Raw genomic sequence first — 19,490 nt, forward strand, 5'->3', positions numbered from 1 at the left:
TTCTTGCTCTTCCTGTTTTCTGGAGACCACACCAATTCCTCAGCTCGTGGCTCTTCCATCTTCAGAACCAGCAATGGCATCATTTCGATTTCTGCTTCCTTTATCCCATCTCCTCTGACTCTCCTGCCTCCCTCTTTCACGTACGAGAAATCTTGTGAGCTATTGGGCCCGCCTGGATTATCCAAGACAAGCTCCTCATCTCAAGATCCCTAATTTAACCATAGATACAAAGTCTCTTTGGCCATTTAAGGTAACATATCCACAGGTTTCCAGGACTAGGGCATATATGTCTTTAGAGGCATTATTTTGCTTAACACAGGTACCAGGTAAGAAAAGTTTCCCTGTAAATGAGGAAGAGTAGAATTATCCATTTAACTGTATTAGAAGGAATGTATGAGAAAAGACATGGACGTGAGACTGAAGATACAGAAAGGGAGAGAAGTCTTTTCTGGATTCTCTTCAGAGGGTGTGAGTCACAATGGACCACGTCCTTTCCTCAGACAGCAAGAAGCGAGGGCAGCTATGTGATGCAAGGGCGGCAGCCACGGGGCAAGGGCAGCAGACATCTCCTCCTATGAGACTCTTCACAGTGGCATCCAGCACCACAGTGGGCCCGCCAAGGTGCAGGCTTGTAAACTTGGAATTCTGAGGACCTCAGCTCATGAAGAGCAAGCAGATTCCCATGATGGGGTGAGCTTTGGACTTGCTCAGTGATTCTCACTTTTCTTCTTCAGAAGCAGTAGCAGAATCCTTTCTTCAGATTAAATCCATATGTAAAACCGATTAAAGCAGAACTGTTCAGGTTGGTGAAGGGTAAGGGGTCCCAAAACTACCTACTCCCTTGACCACAGAGGTTTCCGAGGCAGCTCCGAGGATGAGTAACACAGAGGAAAACCTGTAACCAAGTTCAGAAGGCTGAACGGTGAACAAGGACTTGGAGGAGCTGGGCTGAACCAAATGGTCAGATTCGTGATGGTTTATGGATGGAGCTGTTCCAGCCAAGTTCACATAATGGGTCTTGGTTTGAGATCCCCTAGAAGCAGACCTTGAGACAAGAATTTGAGTTCAAATAGTTTGTTGGGAAGGTGGTAAGAGAATGAGTATGGGAAGGAGAAAGGTATTTGGGCAAGGGAAGGCAGGCAGTGAGGGTGTGCTATGCAGCCAGTTACCACAGTGGGCAATTGGAGCTTAATCCTAAGAGGAACTCGGGGATACGGGGCCAACAGGTGAGGGAGCTGGGATATTCACACCTGTCAGCCATTGCTTACAGGCTGGCTCAGGGAGATCTCAGTTCCCTGGTTCTTGCTACTCCCTCCCAGATGCGCAGCCAAGTGGGCTCTGAAAAGCAGCCCTTCAATCAAGATGGCTCATGGAAGTCAGGCTGATGTCATACCCAGAAATGGCGAGGGTCTCCAGAGGGATGTGGGTGAACATCGACAGTACCGCCTAGAGGTGGTCTTGTCCATGTGTGCAGGGACAGCTGGAGTGTCCTTTCTGCCTATTTCTCCATCACCACTCATGAGCAGGCCTCTTACCCAGGGCTCCAGAGCATTCCAGGTTCATGGCCACAGTACCTGCCTGCTGCTCTGCAGTCCTCACATGAATACTGTCTACAGGGGATACTTGCCACTTTGGCTGCCAACCCCCATGGTGACACAACAGCACTATATTTTTCTATCACTATGATTTCTCCTCATTGTGCACCTAGAGGAAAGCCCTTTGCCCAGTCTCTGTCTCTTGGGGTTCTGAAATGTCCATCGCCATGTGATCAAAAGTAAATCCATCAAAATGGCTTAAAGACTAAAATATAAGACAAGACACTATATAAACCTCTTAGAAGAAAACACAGGCAAAACATTTTTGTACATAAATATTAGCAATGTTCTCCTAGGGCTATAGAAATAAAAGCAAAAATAAACAACTGGGACCTAATTAAACTTGTAAGCTTTTGCACATCAAAGGAAACCATAAGCAAAACAAAATGTCAACCTACAGAATGAGAGAAAATATTTGCAAATGATGCAACTGACAAAGGTTTAATTTCCAGAATACATAAACAGCTCATACAACTTCATAACAAAAAGACAAATAACCCAATTCAAAAATGGGCAGAAGATCTAAACAAGCAATTCTCCAATGAAGACATACAAATGGCCAATAGGCACATGAAAAAAATGCTCAATATTGCTGATTATCACAGAAATGCAAATAAAAACTACAATAAGGTATCACCTCACACCGGTCAGAATGGCCATCATTCAAAAGTCCACAAATGATAAATACTGGAGAGGGTGTGGAGAAAAGGGAACCCTCCTACACTGCTGGTGGAATGTAGTTTGGTGAAGCCATTATGGAAAACAGTATGGAGATTCCTCAAAAAACTAAAAATAGACTTACCCTATGACCCAGCAATCTCACTCCTGGGCATATATCCAGAGGGAACTCTAATTGGAAAAGATACATGCACCCTAGTGTTCATGGCAGCACTACATACAATAGTCAAGACATAGAAATAACCTAAATGCCCATTGACAGATGACTGGATAAAGAAGCCGTGGTATATTTATACAATGGAATACTACTCAGTCATAAAAAAATTAAATAATGCCATTTACAGCAACATGGACGGTCCTGGAGATCATCATTCTAAGTGAAGTAAGCCAGAAAGAGAAAGAAAAATACCATAAGATATCACTTACATGTGGAATCTAAAAAAAGAAAAGAAAAGAAAAAAGAAGACACTAATAAACTCATCTATAAAACAGAAACAGACTCACAGACATAGTAAACAAACCTATGTCTACTGGGGTGGGGAAGGGAATGGGAAGGGATAAACTGGGAGTTCAAGAATTGCTGATATTAACTACTATATATAAAATAGATTTAAAAATTTTCTTCTGTATAGCACAGGGAACTATATTCAATATCTTGTAGTAACCTATAATGAAAAAGAATATGAAAACAAATATATGTATTTATACATATGACTGAAACATTATGCTGTACACCAGAAAAGGACACGTTGTAATTATATTTCAATAAATTTAAAAAAAAGTGAATACAAGTAAATCTGTGCACAGAGAGAAGTATTTCTAGTTTCAGCAGCTCCTAACAGTATTGGGCCAGCTTCCTGGCAGGACAAGGATGTGAACTCAATGTCCTCTCGGAAACCAGCCTCACTTCTGTACCAAGCACTTGTAATTTTAGCAACCAGGCGGGGAGACTCAAAGTGATGATTAAGACATGAATGAAAAAATAAAAGGTCGCTTTGTTTGATGCTCATTATGCCTCTTTTTGATGACTATACAAAACAGTGCTGTTCAGACAATTAGCTTAATTAGCAGATTATATAAATTAATGGTTTTCTAGTTTCATTACAGGCCCCAAGCTGTGTGCCCAGCAGTTGATCACAGCTCAGTAAAGAAGCAATTGTCTGGCCTGCCTTCCTCCTCCCACCCACCTCCTTTCCCAGGAACTGAGAAGGAGGAGAAGGCCCTGCCCTGGCCCATCTCCCAGCAGCCTCTCGAGACCATGCGCCCAGCTCTGCTTGGGTAACCACAGCTCTTCAAGGCAGTAGTCTGATGGTTCAGGGGAAGGCAGAGGGAGAGAGATAGAAACCAAACTCCTTAGTTTGAAAAACCGAATCCAGCATAATCCGGCCCAACCGGTGTGCCAGGTCCTCCCCAGGAGGGCTCCAGATGCCCTTCCTGAAGCCACCACCACTTCACCTTGATGCCTCTGCCCTGCCATCCCTCTCCTGCCCCTCTTCTGAGTTCCAGAGCCGTCCTAGACCTCAGGGCCTGGCATCTCCTCCACAAGCCTTTCTTGTTCCTTTGAAGACCCTTCACCTGCACTTATCCCGTGAGCCTCATCACTTAGACTCATTTTAACTTAGAAAGCAGTATGTTAGTTTATTCTTAACATCAAACATAAAAATGCACAATTATACGGGATAAAATATGAAAGTCCTCAACCACCCCTTCTCCCTCCCAACCCCTTCCCAGAGGTCATCACAGGGAACAGTAGACAACACTTAATAGAATGCATCTTGGAGATTTTCCCTGTCAGGGCTTATAGGTGAACTGGTCTCTTTCCAGTGGTCGGTGAACACCTGATGTGTCACCAGCCTGCCACAGCCCGTCAGGTGGTTACAAGGAATCCGTAACTAAAGGAGTTCAAGCACAGGGTTTTGTGAATGAGTTTACTCCCTTCCCTCCCTTCTCCTTCTTTCTCTTCCTCCTCCTCCTCTTCCTCTTTCCCTCCCTCCTCTCTACAAATTAGGTAAGTGTTGAGTTTATTCCCATAATGTCATTCCCACCCTTTGCATTCTGACTTTCTTTTCACTCTCTAAAGTATATATCCATACAAATATTTTAATTCTGGAATATTTAAATGATGTGAAAAGTATAGAGAACAATATAACAAGCATCCAGATACACATTTTACAAACACTAATAACTGGACTTTTTTTTTCATATCCTTAAAAACAGAAAAGAGAAAGGAAAAAAAATCACAGGTAAAGCCAAATCCCCTTCATATCATTTCCTTCCTGCCATTTTTATTTCTTTGGTGAGGAGGTAATTAGGTTTACTTATTTTTATTATTATTATTATTATTATTATTATTACTATTACTACAACTACTACTACTACTACTACTACTACTATTATTATTTTATTTAAGGGAGGTACTGGGGATTGAACCCAGGACCCCATGCATGCTAAAGCATGCACTCTACCACTGCACTATACCCTCCCCCCGCCTTCCTGCCATTTTTAGGTACCCACTACTGTAACATTGTTTTCACACTTTGCCAGTGTTAGAGGGGAACATAAGATTGAGACACTTAACACCTTGTAATGTTCCTGGCACCAACCAGGGTGGTAACCGGCCATAAACCACCCAGCTCTCTCAGAGTTGTCCCCTGTACATTACCTGCACATACGTTTCCATGAATGATGTTTTGTTTTGTGGGTCTTCAATAGATACTACCACACTCTCTATTTCCCTTTGCAACTTGTTCTTTCCCTCAACATTATGCTTTGAGATTGATTCCTGTCAACACTTATAAGCTAGCTCAGTGGTATTAACACCATGCTTTCCTGAGGGGGAGGAAGGGGCAGAGTTATGTCCAGAGCCCCGGGAGTAAGACAAACACAGCCCATGCTAGTAGGGCCACAGCCAGGCCCTGAAACTCAGGCAACTGAATGAGATGTTTCCATGAGGACTGGGATAAAATGGCTGGAATGCCAACTGCTTTATTTCCCTGCAGGATTTCTTTGGGGTTTCATAAAGTTTGGGTATTCCTATGAAAACGTAAATGTTATACTGACTAGGAAAAAAATTTTTTTGAAAAACTGGCCCAGTCTCTTAAAAAATCAATAGCATGGGAAAAAAGTAGAGGATTATTCTAGATTGAAATTGACTAAATAGACGTAGTTAACACAATGTGTGAAATACAACTGAATTTTTATATTCTTTCTTCTTTTTAAAAAAATAAGCTATAAAAGACATTGAGACAATTGAGAAATTTAAATTTGAATCTGATGTTGGATAATATTAGGGATTAGTGTTAATCATCTTAAGAGTTACAAGAGCATTGTATGTCTGTAGTAAAATACACTTACTTGCAAGAGATGCATGCTGAAATAATTAGGGGTGAAATACCACGATAGCTGCGATTTACTTTCAGCAAAAATAAGATGTAAACACACAGCGATAAAGCAAATCCAGTAAGTGCTGACAGTTTTTCAAGCCAACTGGTGAGTATTTCACAGTACTTTTCTTTCAACTTTTCTGTGTATTTCCATTTTTACAAATACTAAATGTTTACAATAATAAAATGTTGAAAAATTCAGCTGTAAAAATCAAGCCCACATTTTTAGTAGGAACTCAATTTCAGAGGAACCAGAGTACCTTACTTTAGAAAAAAATATGACGACTAGCAGATATAGAAGGAATGGCAGACAGAAATACATAATTTCACCAACACTATTAAAACAGTTGATTCAGGCAAGGATTGTTCATTGTCACCACCATTATCAGACGAACAGCTGATGGGGAACTAAGCATTCTCACGGTGCCACAGGAGCACCATACAGATCACTTGCAGTGGGGGATTCGGACCACGGTCACCTTCGCCCCATAGTCAAACTTAAGATCACTTAAGAAGGTGTAGGAGAACAGCTCCGCCATGGGTCACATTGACCCTGAATGCATCCAGGCAAAGGCTTGAGCCACAGCTAATTTGGTCTTGGCAGAACGTTTTGTGATCTTTCTAGAACACAGGATGGGAGGCTCGTAAAGAGCTGTCGTGAGGTCATCCCCACTTGCCTCCCTATCTCCCCTGGGAGGCTGTCATGAAAGAGCATCTTGTCACCTTCCAGATTCCCAGGAGGTATGGGCCTCTGCTCTACCCCTGTTACTCCCTGCCTTGAATACCACTGCAGGGTATAGCTTAACTGCAGTCTATGTTTGGCTTCTCTGCATCAGGGTGCCCCACCGCTTGCAGTGCAGTCGTCCAGCCCCTCATGCTTCACTGTCATCCTTTCTGGTGTGGGAGACAAGGGTCATGGAAGCTGGCATCTTTGGCATACTTCCTTTCATATCCATGTAAGTAATACTATCTAAATCTAAAGTGGTTTTTGTATCTTTACTGATTAGGTCTGAGCCTTGGCCTTGCCTTGTCTTGTATGTGAGAGTTTGACAAAACGGTCATTCGGACATCGTGGTCTATGGGTGTGGCGTACTATGAAGCCTACAGCATCCCCTGTGGTATACTCTACCCACAAAGTGTTCAACATGCTAGTGTCATCCAAAAGGGGACTGTGCTAGGTTAAAAGAGATCTAAAAACATAACCACATGCAATGTCAGATCCTTGATTTGAAACTGGTTTGGATAAATCAGCTATAAAGGATCTTTATTGGTCAACAGGGAAAATTTGAATATAGTTTGTTAGACGAAATAAAAATTTATCTAAATATAAGAATGGAAATAATTGTCTTATAATCTGCATAATATGATCTCATTTTGGTTAAAAAATATGCATAGGAAAAGTTCTCAAAGAATGTATCAGTCTTCAATTGCCACAATAATGCTGTCTAACAAAATAATCCCCAAATATCAGTGGCATGCAACAATAAGTATTTATTTCTTGCTCTCTCACCTGTAGGTTATCTAGAATTATCTAGATTGGCCTTGGCTGGGCTGCAGATTACACCCAGGTCTATGCCATGTGCCTCTCATCCTCCTTGGACCAGCATCTATCTGAGGCATGTCCTTTTCTTGGTGAAAGGCATGAGTGCAAATTAGCAAACCCAGCCACACAGGTACACTTCAAGCCTCTAATCAACACCATATCTGCTAAAATCCTATTGGCCAAAGCAAGTCGCATAGGCAGGTGTGAAATCAAGGGGCAGGACAGTTTGCTTCACCCTCCATGAGGCCACGACGAGGTGTGGCTATATAAAACTACCACAGGGGAGTGGAGAATTGGGACCAATAATTTAATCTAACACAACAGGATGCCCTAGACCAGTTACAACAATAATCCTTAAATTGTAGAAATGCAATGGTTTAATTTTTAAATTTTTACTTGTTGGCATTTTCTAATTTTCTTTAGTAGATGTATCCTGTATGTTGAAATAATGAAAACATTAATTTAAAAGTTAATAAGCAAACAAACAGCTACTCCTATCTTACCCCTCCAATTCTCTTACCCTGCCTGATTCCATATCAGCTGAGAAGATTGCATTCTGTTTAAATAAATGTACCCACTTTTTGGAGGCTGCTCCGTGCTGGGCACCGGGCAGTACTGTGGGAGGTGGAGTAAGGAGGAATGGAAGGAGGAGACCTGACAAAGGCTCTGTTTGGCCATACTGGAAGGCTGACAGGAAGCAGGGATGCCAGATCCCATGGCCTGAACTGGAGGCTCATCTCAGGACCTCCAGGAAGTGCTTCTGACTTGGGGGCCCTCATGTGTGTCTCCCACATGTCAGCACTTTGACCTGACCCTGTTACAACCCACCACACAAGATTCAGCCTTGGAAGCCATGGCCATTGCCCAGGATGTGGAGAGCAGCGCAGTGAGTCCTAAGGATGCCTGGGCCGTCTGTCTCATCTCCTGAGTAGGGGGAGATGTGAGCCAGGCAGCAGCTGTGCTGAGGCTGCACTGGGTCTCTCCCCTCAACGTGCCTCATATGTCATGGCTTTGCTCCTACTGTTCTCCTGCCTCGACCCTCCTCTCCCTTCCTACTCTCTCCCTCTCCAGGTGGAGTTGTCTCTACTGCCCCTCACACCAACCCACCCCTCCTCCTCTCGTCTCTCCCCCGGTCCCTGGTGGGGCTGATTCATGCCTCCAAGCCAGCAGCCATGGCCAGACATTTTACAGCTACTGGTGTACGTGTCTCCCCCTTGAGATTTGAACCCCACCTGCTGATTTTCCTATTTCTAGTTCTCCATGCAGGGCCATGTTTACAATAGGTGCTCAATCACTGCTGAGTGAACAGAAAGCAACATGCTGTGCATGGCTTATAAGTGGATATGAAGGCCTCTTGGCTTTAGATTCCTGTCCTAGTGATCAGCTAGCTGTTCACTCTCAGAAACAGTTGTGACCTCCCTAAGCCCAAGGCTGAAGCCTTGGTTGCTCCAATGACCCTATAAGGTGCCCCCACCACATACATACCCCCAGAGGACAGCCAGTTACCCATCCAATCCCCTACCAGGACCCCTAAGCTTCTGACAAATGTTGGGTATGCCAAGGGTAATCTTGTTCCCAAGGAATGTGATAACAAAGATAAGTCCTCTGTATGGCCCATGGGCCTCTTCCCCACAAAGCAGACACGCAGAGCAACAAGCACCCACCGAGTGCCAGGCAGAGGAAGCTCGTGTAGTTCCTGCCCCAGGGAAGCGTGGTACAGCGAGGGGCTGGGAGCAGGGAGGCAGCAAGTGGACAGACATGGGAACTGCAGTAGATTAAAGAAGAGGGCGTCAGAGGATGACCACTTAGCTCACCCAAGGCTGGGGAGGAGGGACACAGGTTTGGGACAGGACACAAGAACTAGCAGGCCAAGGAGGGGCGACGGTGTTCTCAGCACAGGCCACAGCAAAGCAAGGGCTGAGACGTCCGTGACTGGGGAGGCAGCTAAGCCGCCTAGTATTTATCATGAGTAAGATGCCCATAGGGAGCCCTCCTTTCCTAAGGCAGGATGTGAGGGGCATTCTTGATGCATAACTGCCAAGCACTGCACCTTTGTCTGCAGAATAGGGGTGCCTCTGAATGCCGTTGCGGGTGTGCAGCCTGTTCTGCCCTCAGTTCTGCCACGCACAGTGCTCGGGACAGGCTGAGATTATGATGCTACGTTCTCTGATTGAAAAATAAATAAATTATTTATTTATTACCAAAGCAATACATGCTTATCATGTAGCATTTGGAAAATGCAAAAAATTATATACTTTGTGAGGGTTAATGGTGGCTAATATTTACTAAGCTCTTGCTAAGAGGCAGGCACACAGCATCCCACAAGCCTCACAAGAACCCTGAGGGGTAGGTACTATTATCATCTTCATTTAATAGATGAGGAAACTGAGGTACAGGAAAGAAAGAATCTGCACAGGGTCACCCACGTACAAAAGAGAGAGCCTATATTCTAACACAAGCAGCCCAGCTTCCAGAATCTAACCGCAAATATCCTTTTGGTTTGTAGCTACTGCAGCACCAAAGAATGTGCTGAGGAACCCCAGGGCACAGCAGTAAACTCACAGGGGTGCCATGAGGTGTTTTAAATGTTCAGCAAAAACATAGCAACATCTGTCGGACACTGTACAAACTACTACTAAGTTGTTTGGACCCCAACTACTTAAGAAACCAAACTGTTGGGGTTTTATTTAGGGGGAGGTGGGGACAGTGTCTAGGGGACTCCGTGAAAGAATTACTGAGACACTAAAGTTTCCAAAACCTGGGAAAGTTTGGGAAGCCTCCAGGGTAGAGTGTTCTATGCCAGTATATACAATTTTCTTATTCATTGTACAAAAATGGACTCACAAAGTATCTGCAATTTTATAACCTGTTTTTTTTTCCTTTCATGATCTTGAGAATACTTTTGCATGTAATTAAATGCTTTCAACTTAACATCCCATTGTTAGATATTTTTTCAAATTTCTCCCTTTTTATAAATAATGCCGCATGAATGTTTTTGTAAATAAGGGCACCACATCTCTCGGTCAGAAGACACTTATATGTCTACCACTTTCGATAGGTGGCCAAATTACTTTCCAGAAAGGTCTTCTCTAACCATATTCCAAAAGTGTACCAAAATAGCAGATATTTCATATTTTTGCCCATCTTGTATATTATCATTTAAAAAATACTTGCTGTTTAATAGATGAAAATAATGCTTTCTCATTATTGTTTTAATGTAATTCCTCAGTTGCTAATGATTTGGGACATTTTTCCATTTGTTTATTGGCCACTTGTGGTTCTTGTGTGAATTGCCAATTGACGTTCTTTGCTCATTTTTCACTTGGAATGCTTATCTATTCTGTATTGATTTGCAAGAGCCTCTATCCAATTTTAATGAAAAGTTTAAATCCACGACACAGCTGTCAGAAATGCTTATGGTTGCAGTTCTCTGCAGATCTAATTGTTTTAATAAGTTCCACTAATGACGCAGAGGCTAATGAAGGTGTAGATCTGATTGATGGAGCTTAGAAAAGCGACGTAATTAGAAGTTTCCTCTCCTGATCAAAAGAGCCAACTATATTTATCAGTTCAGTTTCCTATTTTTTTTTCCTATTTTGAAAAATACATTTAAATCTATCCCACTGGTCTTGGCAGGGTGGTGGGGAGGGCATGAGGACCATGTCTGGTTGTTACATAATCCTCCAATTAATTTAGGGCCTTATTTCCTCTTTTAGGCTTTATATTTTGTCTTGAAAGGGGAAGCTTCAGATTCTTAGATTCATTTCTGCCTTGGCTGCCTCCGGAACCAGGAGCGAGGCTGTCACCTAGCAACCAGTGCTCTGCTTATAGAAACCTAAGCTCTGGCCTGGCCAAGAGAGAGGAAAATCACCCATTGGAATAAAAAGTTTTAGCTTTGAACTTGAGAGCAGCCAGAGGCACAGCACCAAGTCAGACGCAAGTGCCAAGACATCATCCCAGGGGAACTCCAGGCTCATGGAGCCCCGATGTAGAGTTGGGGTGTGGGTGGCTTCAGGGGCAACCTCTGGGAGCTCTGCTCTCCAACCAAGGGGTTATCAGAAGCTCAGTGTTTTCAACTTGGGTGCCACAACCCCTGAGTGATCTAAGACAGGTAGCTTAGGCTCACGGAACTCCTGGTGCTCCCCAGTGGTCAATACTGGGGTGCCACAAGGCTCAAGGCTTCACTCAAGAATTTGGGCATGAAAGCTGCTCCCTAGGGGTTCAGCTTTATCGTGTGGGTCTGAGCAGGAATGTGTAAAACCACCCGAGGGTCTCCTACACTGTGAAGTTAGTGGATGACATTAACACTTTCAGGGCCTTCTACAGCCCTCATCAGAAGTGGGGAAGAGCTGGGTCACTGAGGTTCTGAGGAGAGTAAGGGGCTCTGGCCAGCTTGCCCCCAGTGTTGTAATCCTACTGACAAACTGCCCCTATTCAGTAGTTTAAAGTTCTTTCCTTGAAACAACCACCCTCCCCTCCCACACACACATACCCACACCCCTCAGGGATTCCCACCTTCTTATTTTCCTTCTCTTTCTCCATGGGACTTGCTCTGGCCAGTGGAATACTACTGAGCATGACAGAGCAAAGGTCTTAAATGGTCTTCTGTGGTTTGGCTTGCTCTTCTGTGCTCTGTTATGAAAAAACAAGCCCCAGGTCCAAGGAGAATGAATAGACATGGATTGCACACATGAACTTAGCTGTAGCCTCAAACAGAGCCATCCCAATCAACCTCCAGGCCCAGGGCAAGAAAAATGAAAGGTTTTAAGTCACTGAGATTCGAGAACTGTTTGTTAAGCAGCATTACTGCAGCAAGATCTGACTAATGCACTCTTCAATACTCCTACCACTATTTCTTTCTAGATGTCCTGGTTCCTGCATTTTCAGAGGCCTGGCTGGTCAGCTTTTCCTTCATTTCTGCGTGCTCTATCATATCCTCCTAATAAACGCTTCTCTTTGCTGAAGCTAGTTGGAATTGATTTCTGTGGCTTGTAATTCAGTCCAGATTGGTAGAGCTCATCGTCCAAGTCTCTGCAGAGTTGCCCCCTCCTTGGTCTGAATTCAGAAGCTCTCTCATATGATATGAATGCTCGATTCCAGCCTTTTCTCCCACCCCCTATCCTTGTCTTTTCCAATGTTCTCTTTTCCGAAGCAGCCAACTGAAATAACCTGTTCCCTAGACAATGTATGGGGGCTCTGCATACAGTTGCTTTGCCTGGAACATCCTCTTGTCATCTCCAACTGCTGGAGTCCTGTGTACTTTTCAGGACTCCACCCAAACACAATGTCCTCTGTGAAGTCTCTCCTGATTCTCTGGGATTCCCCCATCCCCTCTGCAATATTGGACGCAGTTACCCCTCATGTGGATGGAGCTTACCTTCCTCTACAAGCTACTATGGTTCATTCCCCTATTAGGGGGGATTCATTGAGGCCATCACTCAGGGGAAGCAGAGAAAGCTCAAGACCTTTTCCATCACACTCATCCCTGTTCATCACTTTCCAGTGGCATTTCTTGACACTTAGGGTTAAAGGTCTTGCATTACCTATTTTTGTATCCATGGTGCCAAGCTCAAGTTCTAGAAGAAAGGTATATTCTAAACAGCTGTTGGTTTTTTGAATATAGGCATGAACAAATGTCCATCTTTTCTAGGATCTCAGGCCAGAAAAAGCACATAATAGAAATATATTTTATGGTAAATGATGTATTTCCTTCAGTTCCAAGATGGGACATGGCTACTATCTTATTTACCCTGTCCATGGATGAAGTTGGGTCTGGGGTCAGCCAGAGGCCAAACATTATAGGAAATATTCAAATGAAGCACCCAACACTTAAAAGTCACTTGGCCCTTCCTGCTGCAAATGATGGAATATGTCAACCTGCACTCATAACTCCAGTACATGTAACCCATGAAACCGATGTCAGGTGTGGGGAAGCAAGAAGCCAAAGTTCATACAGACAATAAAGGGAAGGGTGAGAATTAGGAACCGAGACTCCAGATTGTTGGTCCTCTGTTTCTTACAAAGCATAGCAGACTAGAGAGGGTCCAAGCTGGGTTTTTCCACTGGGTCTTCCTCCGCAGCCTGTTGCTGGGGAGGGCCTCAGCATCCCTGTGCCAACCTCCACAGACACAAAGGCTGCTATTATGTGCCCAGGAGGATTCTCAAAATAATAGTGCTGCCTGCCTCTGTGGGCTGGAGCCAGCTGTCTTGGTACACTTGGTTCCTAAATTACAATTTCCTGTTCTTTACTTGTGGTGATAACTGGTGTCAAAGTAACTGGCAGCCATGCCCACCTCTGTCCTGCTAGCCGAGGCTTGAACCGGCAGGTGAGTGTCATGTAAGTGTCAAGTGATGGGACAGGCAGGACCTTTGGAACCAGGAAGATCTGAGTTCAAATCCTGGCTCTGACACTTTTTGTCCCTGTGGCCTCGCTTTCTTATTTGTAAAGTAGGAGTAATAATAGCATCTACCCTGGGGAGCTGATGGGAGGTGGATATTGTGTCTGACACATAAAGATGGTCAGTGAGCATTATCTTACTCTGAGAATAAGAAGATGGGCTGTCTCAGCCTGGACTCCCCCAGAAGCAGACCCTGAGTCAAGAAGTTTATTTGGGAGGTGATCCCAGGAAACACCAAAATGAGAGTGGGGAAATGAGTTAGGCAAGGGAAAGTTTTAATGTGTAGGTTACCCTGTGAACAAATGGAGTTCAGCCTCATTGGGACTTCTGGAAAATGGGGTGGAACACACCTCAGAGTTGTCCCTCCAGCAAAGGATGAGGAAGTTGGAATAGTTATTCACTCCAATGACCATCCACCATTGATTGATGGCTGCTGGGCGCGGGGCTTAACTTCCCAGCACAGCTTGCTCCTTGTGCTAGCTCAGTGGGCAGAAGTACCCAGAGAAAACCTTGTTTGGGTAGCAAGTTGCAGCTGCTGGGAACTGGACATCATGGGGCCCACATGAATGGAAATGGTCAGGAGGGCCACCACCGAATCTGCTTCAAGGGCCCATAGCTCATCAGGAGAAGTCAGACCTGTCATATCAGGCCTGAGCTTGAGCTAGAATTAGGATGCAAAACATAAATTCAGGAGCTGGTACAGGCAGCCCTGGGATGTGGGGAGTGAGTCAGGAATGAGGTAAGGGTAATTTGTCATCAGTTGTCCTGAAGTCCCAAGCCCTGTATTCCTGGGTCCTGGCCATGGTGTGAGACAGGTCAGCTTTCTCTCTGTCGAGACAACCTGGGACCCTGTTGAGAGATTTTCTCACTCGTTTCAAAGAATAAAGGTCCCCATTTCCCACACATACTCTCACCCAGCGTTCAGCACCTGCTCTTCCGATTCATCCCTAGCATGAGAGAAGGCGTGTGTGTGTGTGTGTGTGTGTATTTGTGTGTGCAGGTCCTGGAAGGACTGCCTTGAGGACGACCACTTCTCTTGTCAAGTGCAGTCATTTGAGTGGGCTAAGCAGAACAGTACAATAAGAGACGGGCAACATGGAAGGGGTGAAGAACAGAATTAAGGAGCCCTGTGCAGGAGAAAGGCTAGTGACCACCCTGAAAGGCTAGTGGATAGAAGTATTTGGAGATGCCTTATGCTGTATAAGTCAAGTGTCAGAAAGTCCCACCAAGTTTGAATTTGAATGGTTTACTTGAATCCCTGAATGCTTTGCAGAGAGAATTAAAAAGTGTTAGGCTTCTTGACTTTCAAATGTAAGAATAATGAAATGAGAAAGTAACATCAAAATGCCTCACCATCCTCATGGAAAAATCACCCAGGAAAACAGCTTTCAGAACACAAGTTTCATTAGTGCCTTCCTCAGAGTGTATAAATATACGTACTGATAGTAATAACTATCATTATTATCAGTGATAAGATCACTATTGCTATTTTAGCAAGCACCATTTCTGGAGAACCTCCCATTTTTCAGTTACCTTGATTTTCATATCTGATTGCACTGAAGCCTCACAAGGATTCAGATATGCAGAAATAAAAGCAGTGAGACGTTCACTGCTTTGCTTAAGGCTGCACAGCAGTTAAGTTGTAGAGCAGGGATTTAGCATCAGATTTCTGAGGTTCCAGAAAAAAACCTGCTCTTTTAAATTCTTCACTCTATGTACAAGGTGATATACTTGAAACTGATTTCCTTTTAGTGGTAAAATGTTACTCTTGTAAGTACTGAGGTAATTTCTTGACCTCTTCATCTACTCTTTATCACAATCAGAATTTGCAGAATCCCCACAGCCACATGGAATCCATGGTTTTGATTCAACTTCCAGACTTGTTGACGGTTCCAAGCCAACCAACTGACAAGGCTGCAAATTTAGACCAGATTCATCATGCAAATGTGCTTACACGGGCCTACATGGTGTTTAAAAGTAATCTGAAGTTACATTTACAACTTGGGAGATTTGATATTAAAATCAAGATTTCCAGGTCTTTTTGAAAAATCAGAGGATATACAACACTGAAGGGGGCTCCCTCTTCTGTTCACCACAGTCCCCACCCATCTCTACTGCCTCCCAGCCATTGGTGCCAAATGAACAGGAGCCCCGTAGCATCATGCTTTGCACTGTTTTTTTTTCCTTAGAGTCAATTAGATGTTTCTAATTCCTTTACCCACTCAATTGTTTTCTTACCTTCCTGGCCTCTGTAGGCATTTGAGGTTTTGACATTTAAAAATCAACTTCCCCCAGTTTGGTTCTTTAGAGACACCAGGAAACCACCCTGGGTTTTACCTTGTGCTCTCTCTTGTGCTCTTATCCTCTTATCCTGCTAAATGGCACAAAGTCACCGACTCGCCCTCTAACAAACGTTCTTAACACTGTGGCTCTAACACTCATTATTGTGACCTCAGGCGACTTCCTCAACTTCTCCAGCCTCTGCTTCCTCATTTGGAAAATGGGTCCAGGTCACTTAGCCTCGGCAGTTAGCCATAAGCCAAGCCAAATGTTTGCCCAAAACACTGAGAACTGGTCTGCCCAAGGAGCAAGTCAGCAAATCATCTGATTCTTTAAAGTATCCTGTTTCTGTTGATCCGCTCTCATCGTGTCTCCATAACAGGATTTGACAGGATATTTAGCTCTTGTCTCCCCAGCTCTCTGCTGCTGCAGCTGGAGACTGAAACACCAAGAGGCAAGAAGGGTGGGGAGAATGGGAACTAAAGCAGGGCAGGCTGGGGCAGGGGCTGGGGGGCTGCATGAGAGTACATTCAAGAGAACGTGTTCTTTATTAGGAGACTCTCACATGCGTCATCTGCATGAATAGGAAAGCATGAATGAGGGATATGCTCATAGGAATTCTCCTGTTAAAGAACATACTCCTTGTCTCTCTTTCTGTCCTCTCTACTCTCCACCATTAGGCTCCAAAAGTAGTAGGAAACAGGAACAAAGACACACTGACTGTTCCTTTTAAATGCTGTTATAAAGACAAAATGAAAACTTCAATTAAAACACAGTGATTAAACAAAACAAGAGAACTTATCAAAGTTGTCGTTTGGCCTACTGGGAAATATACTGGTACCTTCCTCACAGGTACTCTGGGAGGATTAAGTGGGCTAATGACTCTGAGGTCCACAGCACAGCAATCCACATGCAGGGATGATGTCACGCTGCTCGGAAGGGGGCCACTGCCCAGCCTGTGGCCTGGCTCTGCAACTCGAATCAACTTCAACTCCTCCCTCCTGCCCACCCTCACGGCCGGTCAAAATTAAGATTCTACCTGCATGGTGACTAAAACAGATCCCCAAGAGTGTGGAAAGGAAGGAATTAAGGATGTCTTAAGAGTTTAGCCAGAAAATCAGCTCATGATTGAGTGAACAGAAGTGCAGAGGCCCCAGGCCCGCAGTGGCATCCACCCTTCGCAGAGAGAAGAGGTCCCTCGGTGAAGGTTGATGAACCAGGGAAGAGTACAGAAGCGGCGGAGGTCGCACTTTGGTTGGGACTTGCCCACCTTCTGCTCAGGAGAGGTTAGAGCCATTAAAAGCTCACATTCTGAGATCATGTTCACCAAGGGACCATTGGATAACCTGGCTTCCTAAGGAGCAATGCCTCCTGGGAGAGAATGTTCTCACCCTGTGATCCAGACTGCTTGAAATAAGTAATTTTCTAATTACTTCCCAATAACTTCTGGGACTTAAAAGATTGAATTTCCGAGCTTCCATGGCTGAAGGGCCAGAACCCAGATAAGTGATTCATTCTCCAAAGTCAGTGTCTCCTGGTGGGGGCTTCTCTGTATGGACAGTACCTGGGACCCCACGGTGACTGAAGGCTCCTCCCACTGGCAGCCTCAACCACCTCAACAAGACCTGACGTCTGGGGCAGAAGGTAGGACACAGCACTGCTGCAAAACGGAATCAGGTTTGAAGCTCCCTGTGAGGCACCAGCAAATCTTATTCTTGATCAGGATGTATGGCCTTTCCTAATATTGCTGCAGAGGAAGGGGGAAAGTTCTTCCCCATATTAGCCTTAAAATCTGATTGAGGAAAATTCTGTTGCCTAGACAATGGCATATTCAATTGTTTAGCAAAAGCAAGAATCTATAAAAAAATTGTCCCTGATCTGTAAGAACTAGGGAACTTAATAAATCTTGCAGGATTTTCAGCCACACGTACGATATATCATGCTAAGAAATCGCATTAGCATGTAGATGAGATGGGCAGAGGGCTGCAGGCTCCTGAAGCAGCAGGACAATCATCCAGAGCATTCTGGCCTCTTGTGGAAATGAGCACGTCTCCCATGTATGCACCCAAGAGGAGGAAAGGGGGCGGGGAGACGAGGTATGTGTTGCATGTACTGATGACCTACTTTGTGCAGACACAGGGCTGGGAGTTTTGACTATATAATATCATCTCTTTGAACCTTCATGCTGTAAAATCATTTGCTGTTTGTTTGTTTTTTGTAATCTCCATTATATTGTTTGTTAGGGTGGCAAATGAGAGAAGCCCATTCTGGCTAGCTGAAACAAAAAGTAGTATTTACTGTGTGAATACTGCTGGATCACACAGCGTGAAAAGCAAATGGCCAACCTAAGGCTGGAGAAGGGCCGAAGCCAGGGGCAGGTCTGTGGACTCAGCAGTAGGTTTGCTGACGGCCTCTCTGGTGAACTGACTTGTTCATGACTCAGCAACCCAAGGCCCAGCCCCTCAGTTCAAGGACAGAGAATGTGATGGATGCTGCCAAAATTGACTTCTCCCTGAATCTGTCAGGGATGGCCAAGGGTGGGGACATGCAGTGTTGAGTAGAGAAAACCTATGCATGCTCACCCACACAGGATTTGTGAGCCGCTCCCAGAGGTGGCAAAGAAGCTTGAAAAAAGGAAAGCCAATGCTGAAATGGCAGTGCATCTGAAAGGAGCCAGAATTTCTTGATAGGATAATAAGTTGGAACTTTTGGGGAGGAAAATCTATCTGAAATGACAGAAAGTGACCCCAAACCACAATTTTAAGGGCCAAGGCTCACAGGAAAGCATAAGTAATTTACTGACATCTTTTCTAGGTCCCATTTCATTGGGCAGAGATCACTGTAGAATATAAAATTCTACAGAAATAAATCTGCCTGGGCCCAAAGAAATAGTCATAGGAACGGTTATTTACATTTTCCTTTCAAAACACTCAGTGGGAGAAAATTCCTGAAAGCTGAGTCCTGGTCACTGACTTTCATTAGAATTCAGAGATTAAACTCAGATTTGTGCTTGCTTCTTATTCTGAAGCACATAAAGCTAAAAGGGGCAGAAACATCCTTGGGGTCACACTGTATTCTAACAAGCCTCTTAAAAGTTTTAAAAGTGCTAACTGGAGCAAAAATGAGCTAGCCAATTACATTCTATCGAGGAAAAGGAATAAGAAAACAGAAGAAAATTCAGAGAGCACATATAGATCACTGACTGTGCACCAGGAATGGTGGTCAATTGTAGATACATAGTATTTTTACTAATAACTAGTATTTATAGACTGCTTCTGTGATTAGGCTCTGCAGTGTCCCATGGCTGATCTATTTCTCTTGTCTCTTGCTCAATAGTCTTTTTTTTTTTTTGGTGGGGGTTGGTAATTAGGTTTATTTATTCATTTATTCTTAGAGGAGGTACTGGGGATTGAACCCAGGACCTCATGCATGTTAAGCATGTGCTCTACCACTTGAGCTATATCCTCCCCTCTCAATAAAGTCTTAGAAAGCTATCCCTTAATCACTGAATGGACTAAATTAGCCCACAGCAGACAATATAGAAATTGTGTGTGTGTGTGCGCGTGTGTATGTGTATAACTTTTACAGACAGCCTTTCTTCCAGGGAAGAGAT

At 44.1% G+C, this 19,490-nt stretch overlaps 1 non-coding gene across 1 annotated transcript; it reads right to left on the bottom strand.

Annotated features, from left to right (window-relative positions):
• Window positions 1-19,271: 19,271 nt before the first annotated feature.
• TRNAV-AAC (transfer RNA valine (anticodon AAC)) lies at window positions 19,272-19,345 on the bottom strand. Its single transcript has one exon. It is a non-coding gene; the product is annotated as a tRNA-Val (tRNA).
• Window positions 19,346-19,490: the final 145 nt, after the last annotated feature.

This window comes from Vicugna pacos, chromosome 17 (assembly GCF_048564905.1).
Source record: "Vicugna pacos chromosome 17, VicPac4, whole genome shotgun sequence".
Classification (NCBI taxonomy): domain Eukaryota; kingdom Metazoa; phylum Chordata; class Mammalia; order Artiodactyla; family Camelidae; genus Vicugna; species Vicugna pacos.